This window comes from Nycticebus coucang, chromosome 19, assembly GCF_027406575.1.
Source record: "Nycticebus coucang isolate mNycCou1 chromosome 19, mNycCou1.pri, whole genome shotgun sequence".
Taxonomy (NCBI): domain Eukaryota; kingdom Metazoa; phylum Chordata; class Mammalia; order Primates; family Lorisidae; genus Nycticebus; species Nycticebus coucang.
The window spans coordinates 24101484-24112410 of NC_069798.1; the positions used below are offsets into that span (position 1 = coordinate 24101484).

Genomic DNA, 10927 nt, shown 5'->3' on the forward strand with positions numbered 1-10927 from the left:
CTGTTCTGCTTCTCAGGAGTCTTTTTATTGGGTACAATAACAGAGTATACTTGCAAGAATGCATAGCAGTCAGTAGTCAGCATTCAAGGAGTTAAGAATGAGAGAGGGGAGATTACAGCCCCAGGAAGGTTGAGTAAAGGGTAAACAGGGACATAGGGTAATGGAACATCTGAAGTGGCCAGATAACCCCTGAAAGCAGGAGAGAGAGGGGAGAGCAAGTCTCATCTCCTCAGGCAGACATCTCAGCTCCTCTCATCTAAGCTACTAATTGACGGTCTCAGCTCAGCTACAATGCTGATTTCCCCATGCAAGAATTGCGTGACTATCCTGAATTGGAAGGCTGTGAGGAATTGTGTGACTATCCTGAATTGGAAGGCTGTGAGGAATTCAGTCTATCTACCTCCCACATAGAATGACATGTATCCGAGACAGAGGCCAAAGAGGAGGAGGAAGTGGAGGGACTGATCTCCTAAAATACTTCAACCATGACTAAAAGAGAAGCAGAAGAGCTTATAGAAATTGAGATTGATGGAACAGAGAAACCAGAGTGCACAGAAGAAAGCATTGTAGAACAAACCTACACCCCAGCTGAATGTGTCAGCCAGGCCATAGACATCAATGAACCAATAGGCAATTTAAAGAAACTACTAGAACCAAGACTACAGTGTTCTTTGGATGCTCATGAAATTTGCCTGCAGGATATCCAGCTGGATCCAGAATGAAGTTTATTTGACCAGGGAGTAAAGACAGATGGAACTGTACAACTTAGTGTACAGGTAATTTCCTATCAAGGAATAGAGCCAAAGCTAAACATCCTTGAAATTGTTAAACCTGCGGACACTGTTGAAGTAGTTATTGATCCAGATGCTCACCATGCTGAATCAGAAGCACATCTTGTTGAGGAAGCTCAAGTCATAACTCTTGATGGGACAAAACACATCACAACCATTTCAGATGAAACCTCAGAACAAGTGACAAGATGGGCTGCTGCATTGGAAGGTTATAGGAAAGAACAAGAGCGCCTTGGGATACCCTATGATCCCATACAGTGGTCCACAGACCAAGTCCTGCATTGGGTTGTTTGGGTAATGAAGGAATTCAGCATGACTGATATAGACCTCACCACACTCAACATTTCTGGAAGAGAATTATGCAGTCTCAGCCAAGAAGATTTTTTTCAGCGGGTCCCTCGAGGAGAAATTCTCTGGAGTCATCTGGAGCTGCTTCAAAAATATGTATTGGCAAGCCAGGAACAACAGATGAATGAAATAGTTACAATTGATCAACCTGTGCAAATTATTCCAGCATCAGTACAGTCTGCTACACCAAGTACCATTAAAGTTATAAATAGTAGTGCAAAGGCAGCTAAAGTACAAAGAGCTCCAAGGATCTCAGGAGAAGACAGAAGCTCACCAGGGAACAGGACAGGAAACAATGGCCAATCCAACTATGGCAGTTTTTGCTAGAACTTCTTACCGACAAGGATGCTCGAGACTGTATTTCTTGGGTTGGTGATGAAGGCGAGTTTAAGTTAAATCAGCCTGAACTGGTTGCACAAAAATGGGGACAACGTAAAAATAAGCCTACAATGAACTATGAGAAACTCAGTCGTGCATTAAGGTATTATTATAATGGGGACATGATTTGTAAAGCTCAAGGCAAGAGATTTGTGTACAAGTTTGTCTGTGACTTGAAGACTCTTATTGGATACAGTGCAGCAGAGTTGAACTGATTGGTCGCAGAATGTGAACAGAAGAAACTGGCAAAGATGCAACTCCATGGGATTGCCCAACCAGTCACAGCAGTAGCCCTGGCTGCTGCTTCTCTGCAAACAGAAAAGGATAATTGAGCCCCAGGACCTTCTGGGACTTCAAGGTCTTTCTTAAATATTTAGAGCAATTATGGCTCTTACCTTTATTACTAAATTTAAATCTTCTTTTATTTCTAGACTGTACAATCTGATGCATGATTTTTTTATAAATATTTCATACTCTTGTGAATTTGGATCTTTTTACTTTGAGCATATATTTTAGAATACGTGTATGTTAAAGGATCCACCACAATGTCTGCAGCTTGAAGGCAGGTTCATTGTGGAATAGTTTGTTAACAGTCAGGAAAGCTAAACTGGTCAGTATTAATGTCTAGCCCTACCAAAAATAGCCAGTAGCATCTGAAAATGAAAAGTGAAGTATCTCCAGGAAACAGTCTGGTTTAACTATTTGTTAAAATATAACTGTTTCCCCTCTGCTGCTTTAGATGTTGCTTTACATACATAGAGGCAGAAAATTTCTCAGCTAAAGCATGTGTGCCTGTTTTCATCTAATCAAGCAGAGTTAAAATGTCCATATCTAATAAAATTATAATAATATTAATAAATTACTAAACTAAGAGTATCAGGTTATTAAAGTAATTTATATATTTGCAAGCAAAGAATGATAAAAGTTGACGAGCAAAAGAGGAGTGCTGAAGAAGGAGATCCAGGTTTAAATCTGGCTTAACTCAAGCCAGTTTTAAGGGTTTTCTGTATAGATTATCCATAATGTCAGACCAAGAATTAAATTATTTTGAGAGAGGCATTTAGTTCTAATAAACCAGCTATTACAAATATTCTAAAATGATCTCTGTTTTTCCTATCAGAGATTTAAAAAAATGAAAAGGTATACCTCAGCCAGGAAATAAAAGTTTGGTCTAGTTTGGTATGGCTTCCTTTTTTTTTTTTTTTCTATTTTTTTTTTAATTAACCTATAGTGCCGGTTTATTATTCAAAGCAGCTTATATATTCCTATGTTTCTGAAAAAATGAAGACTTTAAATCAGTCACCAGTACTTCCTTTTCAAAACATTAGTAGACTACTTGCAAATAGTCTTAAAAGGAAAATTTGACTTTATAGGCAATCTTCTCTTTAAAATAAAACTTTATTTTTTTCCTTTTGGATATTATACATGTATATACAAAACTCTATGTACATGTCCAGTTGATCATTTTATACATATATACACACATATATAAAGATATTCAGAAGGAAGATTATTGAATAGCTCATTTTAAAAATTCAAATTAAATCTTATATATATGAAATTCCTCAACATAAGCTAACACTAAACAGATGTGACTAGAAATGTCTGTCTTTTTTTCTCCTTACTTTTTTTTATTTTTGTTATTTGTTTTAAGGTATTAAATGCAAATCATGATATGAGAGACTGTCAAATAGCTTTTAATCATCCTCTTATGACAGAAGGTTGATTCTCAAATATTACTTTATGCATCTTCTCTGTCATCATTTCAAAGCCCCAGAACAGCTTTGTAAGAGCTTAGTTAAGCTTTTGAACAACTGGAGAAAAGGGCGGTGGTAATGTGTGGTCAGGCAAGGTAGCATTGTTAGCAGTTGTGCTACCAATACTAAAAATAGTGGTTTGGAAGGAATCATAGAAGGCAGAGATCTTAGGGACAAGGAAGGCAGAAGAGCAAGGAGGGATCGCAAATCTCCTTTTCTGATAACTACATACTGTAATTGTAAAAGCAGTGCTATCAAAATACAAAATGTTCTCTCAGTTCGTTTGTATTATTAAGCCCCTTAGAGATTCTGCAGTAGATATCTAAAAAGAGTATTAATAGTACGTCCGTTTTTACTTTTTTATAAACATATAGAGAACATACAAACAATGTATTAGTATAATACAATTTGGGTGCTATGACTGCAAGAATATCTGAGTAAAATGACATTGTGAAATATATGCAGAAAGTCTAGCTTCAGGTAACAGCTAGAAAGTTTTGCACCATCCTTGTGTAGCCTAGAGAACTGACAAGTCTCTTACAATTTAAAAAAATAATGAAGCATCTCTTCTGGCAAATTATCAAGAGCTTAAGAATCTTGACTTAAATATAAAATACTTTGGGGGAGACATGTTAAAATTTTAGCCAAGATCACAGACTTTATATTTCAGTATATATATGTGTGTGTGTTTAAGGCAAGAAACATATTTCTTTTAGATCCTTAACATAAAAATATTATTCTTCTCCTCTTAAGTATTTCCCAGATGCTTTTTTGGGCAGATAATCACATCTTATTCACTTTTTTTTTCCTTTGGCAGTTCTTATTTTATTCATCATTCTAATTTGAACAGACACAGTTCTCATACGTGACCACAGGCTTTTTTTTCCCTTCTTCTCTTTCACCATCGTTCTGTACACCATAACATAGGTAAAATAATGTAACTAATTTCCCCAATTCAAGAAACTTTCATTTCTTTGTTTCAACTTATATATAAAATATTCTGTTGTCCTTATTGAGGTTATAGTTAGCAGAAAACCAGGTAGTTTTTCTTATAGTAAAAGATAACTTGTGGCCAGGAGCGGTGGCTTATGCCTATAATACTAGCACTTTGGAAGTCCGAGATGGGTGATCTTTGAGGCCAGGAGTTCATGACCAGCCTGGGCAATAGGAAGACCCCATCTCTACAGAAAATTTCAAAAATTAGCCAGGCATGGTAGCACATGCCTATAGTCTGAGCTGTAGGCTGAGATAGGAGGATCATTTGAACTCAGGAGATGGAGGCTACAATGAGCTGTGATGATGCCATTATACTCTAGCCCAGACAACAGAGCGAGACTGTCTCAAAAAAAAGAAAAAAAGTATTGTGAAAGCAAATGTAATTCATGCTAGTAGTTCTTTGCTCTGTATTTAAGAATGAATTTTTCATAGGAGAATTTACAGTATATTCAAAGAAAGTTATAAGAGTATTGGTCATCTTTTGTACCATGTAAGGACAAGTAATGCAATGTTCACTTTGTTTTCAAACTTTTTTTCATGAGAGGTTTTTATTGAGCCAACTTTTGTATATACCTTGCTAGCCTGAATTCTGAAAAGTTTCTTGCTTGGTATTGGAAAATCAGATTAGGAAGAATTGCTGTGTGTGGTTGGTCTTTATGTGAATCAGCTGATACTTATTTTCCTATCACCCTATGTCATTTAGAAAAAAATTGTTTTCTCCCAAGATTAATGGTGATACTCAAATATGGTATTTCTTTAAAGGATAATACAGATATTTTTGGTAAGGTCTGCTGTTTTCCATATCCATTATTTTATGCTACTGCCTTTAAAAAAAAAACTAGTGCATCTTTCAAATAGCACAAAAATGTTTAAAGATTCATATTTGCAAAATAAACATGTGACTAACTTAATGTCTTCAGATCTAAAAAAGCTGTAAAAATATTGATACTTCAATATTTCACTTGCTGCCAGGAAAACAATATTCTCAATCTTTTGTAAAAGGGAGGAGGATTTTTACATACATTTTTACTCTTTAAATAAAGACACTTATACTATCATAATAACAATTATGTATTTCTTTGTGGTTTTTATTTTTTTTGTAATTTTACATAAAAGCTGTTTTCTATTTTTACCCAGATAAAAAATATTTGTGCATAAAATGTAAAAATAGTAAAATGAGAAAAATAAAACTATTATACAATATGAAAAAAAAAAAAAGAATGACATGTATCCACTATTATAGTACACAGAGTAGTTTCATTGCCCGAAAAATTCTGTGTTCTGCCCATTCAGCCCCTCTCTCCCCCTAAACCCGTGGCAACCATTGATTCATTCCTTTACTGTCTTCATAGTTTTACCTTTTCTGGAATGTCATGTAATTAAGATCACATGTATATAGTCTTTTTATTTTGACTTATTTTGCTTATTGTCACCATTTTTTGAATTTTAGCCATTCTGATAAGTGTGTGGTGGTATCTCATGGTTTTAATTTGCAGTTACAAATGACTAATGATATTGAACATCCTTGCATGTACTCATTTGTAATTTGTGTACCCTCTTTAATGAAATATCTCTTCAAATATTTTGCTAAAGATCTAATAGGGTTTTTTTCTTCTTATACTACTGCGTTTTGAGAGTTTTTTTCATGTTCTAGTACTATCTCTTTGTCAGATATGTAGAAATATATTTAAATTTGGAAATACATTTTCTCACTTTGTAGCTCGTCTTCTTCTTCTCTTAACAGGGTATTTGGTAGAGCAAAACTTTTTAATTTTAAAGTCCAATTTATCAATTTGTCCTTTTAATGGAAGATCCTTTTGTTGTCAAGTCTAAGAACTCTTTGCTTAAGCAAAGAATTTTAATATTTTCTCTTATTTTTTTAAAGTTTCATAGCTTTATGTTTTACATTTGAGTCAGTAATGTATTTTGAGGTAATATTTGTAGGAAGGGTGAGGTTCAGGCTGAGTTTCATTTTTTGGCTTATGGATGTCCTGTTGCTCTAGTCCTATTTGTTATAACGGCATCTTTCCTCTATGCCTTAATTTCCTCATCACTATAATGAGAAATAAAAGCACTTATTTTGTAATGTTGTTGCAGTAATTAAATTACATAATATGTGTAAAGTACTTGGAACAGTGCCTGGCATATCATAAGCACAGGTAAGTAAGGACTGTTATTGTTAGAGGAGGAAATACGTGGGAAGGATGATCAAAGGGAGGGTAAAAAAGCAGGAGGAAGACCTTGGACAAAACAGATTACTCTCAGTGAACTGGGGAGAGGTGAAGACGGAGGATAGGAAAGACTTGTTAAAAGTTTTTAAATAGGGGTCTGAGTGGCAAATACAGCAGCATATGCACCTTTGCTTATGATGCATGCTTGTGATAATTTACAATGAGAATCCTGGTTAAAAAAATCCAGCCCTTTGAGGGCTGGTCTCAGCGTTGTTTTCTATGTAGTATCATGACCATTTGCGCCACAAACCTTACTGGTCTCCTGTAGTGTGATTCTTAGATCATTAATACTACCTACTTAGAGTTGTCACCGCTCCATCATCAAAAATTCCCAAATTGAAACTGAGATAAATTTTTGAGAATTATTTATGTATTTTTTTCTTTTTTCTTTGTTTAAGAGACAGGGTCTTACTTTGTTGCCCAGGGTGAAGTACAGTGGAATGATCATAGTTCATTGTAACCCCGAACTCCTGAGCTCCAGCAATCCTCCCACCTCAGTCTCCCAAGTAGCTGGGACTTACAAGCATGTGCCATTATATATGGCCAATTTTTAAAATTTTTGTAGAGATCGTATCTCATTATGTTGCCCAGGCTAGTCTTAAACTCCTGGCCTCAATTGATCCTTCAGCTTTGGCCTCCCAAAATACTGGGATTACAGATACCAGCCACTGCACTTAGCTATGAATTTTACATTTATTATTCTAGGATCAATACAAGAAAAGCTTCCAATTTCTTATATGGAAATATAATTATATTATTCATATGTATTATAAGAATATATCAGGCTCGGCTCCCATAGCACAGTGGTTATGGCGCCAGCCACATATACCGAGGGCGGAGGGTTTGAACATGGCCCAGGCCAGTTAAACAACAATGACAACTGCACCAAAAAATAGCCAGGCATTGTGGCAGGCACCTATAGTCCCAGCTACCTGGGAGGCTGAGGCAAGAGAATTGCTTCAGCCCAAGAGTTTGAGGTTACTGTAAGCTGTGATGCCACAGCACCCTACTGAGCGTGACATATGAGACTCTGTCTCAGAAAAAAAGAAAACTATAACATAAGAAAAAAGGAATGAGCAGGCATATACACACATATATATAATGTTATATATTTATATATAAAATATATTATTATATATGTATACACATATATATATAATTATATATATGTATGTATATATATTTTAAGTAAAATATGTATACTTTAGTAAAATGATATTCATTAATATCATGTAGCTATATTGGGTCCAAATTTTAGTTACCTGTTAGTTTTAGACATTATGCTTTTTAATAGTGTATGGATTTTTGTTTTGTAGTCGTTTCCAAGGATTATGGCTGGAGCACTTAACACTTTACTAAGCAATGGGTGATTGGTAGCAAATGTTTCCTCTTTTTCAATTATGCAAGAACTACCACCCCGCACCCAGTTATGTTTAAAGTGAGTGGGGAAATAGAACCATCTTAGCCTGTCATAACCCAGTACCTGCTATGATAGGAGCACCAGGAGATTTTTCTTTGATTAGTTTTTCGATAGTCTCTGTTCCTTGTAATTATTTAAGATATGTGTCCTCAGGTAGTAATTAACGCTTCCTAGTGGGTGGAGTTCAAGAATTTTCAGCATCTTTTGAAGGCAGAGAGAATAGGTTCCTTCAGTGGAATGTCTCAACCAAGTAGAATGAGGGGATTTGCCTTGATTAACCTGTCCACACGATACCCTTCTGTGGTTCTCTGCTCACCACAACAGCAAGCTATCAGGTTATATTTGTGAGGCCTTGAATTGCAAATTTGTGGTGGCATTGGTTTGTACTAGTTTTGACTGACAAGGGTCAATGGGTTTTTTCAGGAAACCAGTTAAAGTGGCACTGCTTTGTGGTCATAGTGTAATCACAGTTTTCAATTTATGTAGACTAGATTCAGAATTATGAGATTCTTGAAGAATTTTAAATTTGGGATATTACACATTGTTTTAAATTTTGTGCATAAAGCCTTATTAATACATTTACTAGAGTGCTATTTCAAATTTAAAATTCACATTTTGCATAGAATTTAGCAGTACATTTCACAGGCAAAAACGCTCTCTAGTTGTTAAATACTTAGGGGAGCACATACGCTCTTTATTCCCTCTTGTGGGCCTATTGGTGTCTGGGGATATTGATGGGTCAGTCTCTTTCTTAAATCTCAGGATGACATGGAATATTATTTAATATATGGGTTCAAAAGGACCTTAAAATTTTGGCGTTTCCACTGGTATTGCCAGTTGGTGGAGCAGAAAAGGGCTCCATTCAGATTATTTCTGGTATTACTAATCTTATCACTAATTGTATTTCAATAAGAATGTAGATGACAGGAAAGACAAACAGTTGTCCTGTGGCATCCAGAATCTTAATAGAAAGCTGATTTCATCATTGAAGTCAAGTCCGACCACCAAAGCCATCAGACCGTCAGTGTCTGTAACATTAACTCTAGCGTGAAGATGTCTGTCACATTAGAAACGAGGGCTTGCCATCTTTAGAACTACTGATGACAGGAACTTTTGTTTGGAACTCTCAGTTGGCTTGGAAGAGCTGTTTTGAAAGGATAAGATTCATCCCTGACCACCTTAGTACCCATGAGGTTTTATTTCAAACAAGCCTGGAAGGTGGAAACAGACCGCTCATGATGGCCAGAACATGAACTTTTGGGATCCTGGAGATCAGCACTTATCGCTCAGTGGGGACTAATGGTTTTTGAGGGGAGGGAGCCCTGTCCTCAAGTTTAAGCTGTCAGGTGTTTTACATATGGTGTTGAATCCCCCAGACAGGTTTTTTGTGGTAGGCAATATTATCAATTCTCATTTGGTAGAGGGGAAATACTAGGTTTAGAATTAGGTCAGTCTGGCCTTCGAGTCATGCCTCTTCTGGTCTGCCACCGTGTAGTCCCCCAGGCAAGCCGTGCCCAAGGAGGGCCCTCTCCAGAGGGCTGAGGGCACAATTTGTCGGTCTGGCCTTCGAGTCATGCCTCTTCTAGTCTGCCACCGTACAGTCCCCCAGGCAAGTCGTGCCCAAGGAGGGCCCTCTCCGGAGGGCTAAGGGCACAATTTGTCTGTCTTTTAAGTACAACTTACATACAGCCTGCATGGAGATCTTTAAGGTGGTAAATTATCAAGCAAAGCCAAACGAAATCAAACCTCTATCCCCAGAAAGGAAATGATGCTGGTAAGTATGGGAACGGATGTAAAAATCTGACTGGCAATTTGACCAAAATTACAAAGCCATTCCTCAAACTTGGCAGTCTGTGGTACAAAGGGACTTATTTGACCTGACAATCCAAAGACTAGTCCATGGACCTAAGATTCCTCTCTGCTTTATCTGCTTTTGGGCTCCCTAAGACTTAAGGTTCCAGGTTCTAAAATTCAGTAAGTCATCTCGTCCCAGAGTTGACAGCCATAGAAACAGGATATCTTAGTGTTCTCTTCCGGCTCTGTTCCACTCACAGGCTTAGAAAAGATGTTCATGGCCAGGAGAAGGAAAAACAAGGAGGAACAGTATTTTCCTTTTACATTTGTAATTTTATATATTTTCCAACAACTACAATTACTACATCTAATCTGTAAAAGGAGCTTCTTCAAAAAGTGTATGTGGCTTAGACTACTAATGTGTTAAGTTGGCTATCTGGGTTTTTTAATATTCCTTTTCCAAATATTTTCAAATATTACATACTTTGGGGGGGTTTACTTGTAGTCTGACTCTAATAGTCATAATGGAAGGATGCAATTTCTTGCAATTTTCTGATAATTATATGTGGGTCGCTATGACAGTTTTGACACCGCAGTGTCCTTTCGGATTCACCCATGCGAGTTTCAACTTGCTTGGCTTACGGTTGTTGCTGGGAGGGTTTCATTTGTTTCTGTCTAAGCATATTTTGTGTTTATTTATTTATTTTAAAAATGTTTTTATTTTTCTTTTGAGACAGAGTCTCAAGCTGTTGCCCTGGATGGAGTGCCGTGGCATCGTATCTCACAACAACCTCCAACTCTTGGACTCAAACGGTCCTCTTCCCTTAATTTTTCTATTTTTAGTAGAAACGGGGTCTTGCTTTTGCTCAGGCTGATCTTGAACTTGTGAGTTCAAGCAGTCCACCCACCTCGGCCTCCCAGAGTGAAGGATTACAAGCGTGAGCCACCTACACCTGGCCAGATTTTATGTTTCTTGATTTTTGTGTATCTCAAAACTTTTGTACTGACCCATGTAAAACAAACAAAAGAAAAATCATTCCAAGTTCTTAAGAATTTATCTTTTCTGGATAAATAGTTTCAGGTCAAAGGTGTCCCGTTCCTAGCAAATGACTCATTTGTCCTAAACCTTAACGACAGTGATTTGGTTCACTCCAAAGCAGTGAGGATTGTGCAACATTTTATTTTAGATGGAGTCTTGTAAAACTATCACAT

The 10927-nt window shown here is 36.7% G+C and overlaps 1 pseudogene across 1 annotated transcript; it reads left to right on the forward strand.

The window, feature by feature from the left end:
- Window positions 1–460: 460 nt before the first annotated feature.
- On the forward strand, window positions 461–2204 carry LOC128572028 (GA-binding protein alpha chain-like; annotated as a pseudogene). The gene has a single exon (XR_008376032.1). The product of XR_008376032.1 is annotated as a GA-binding protein alpha chain-like (transcript).
- The last annotated feature ends 8723 nt before the right edge of the window (window positions 2205–10927 follow it).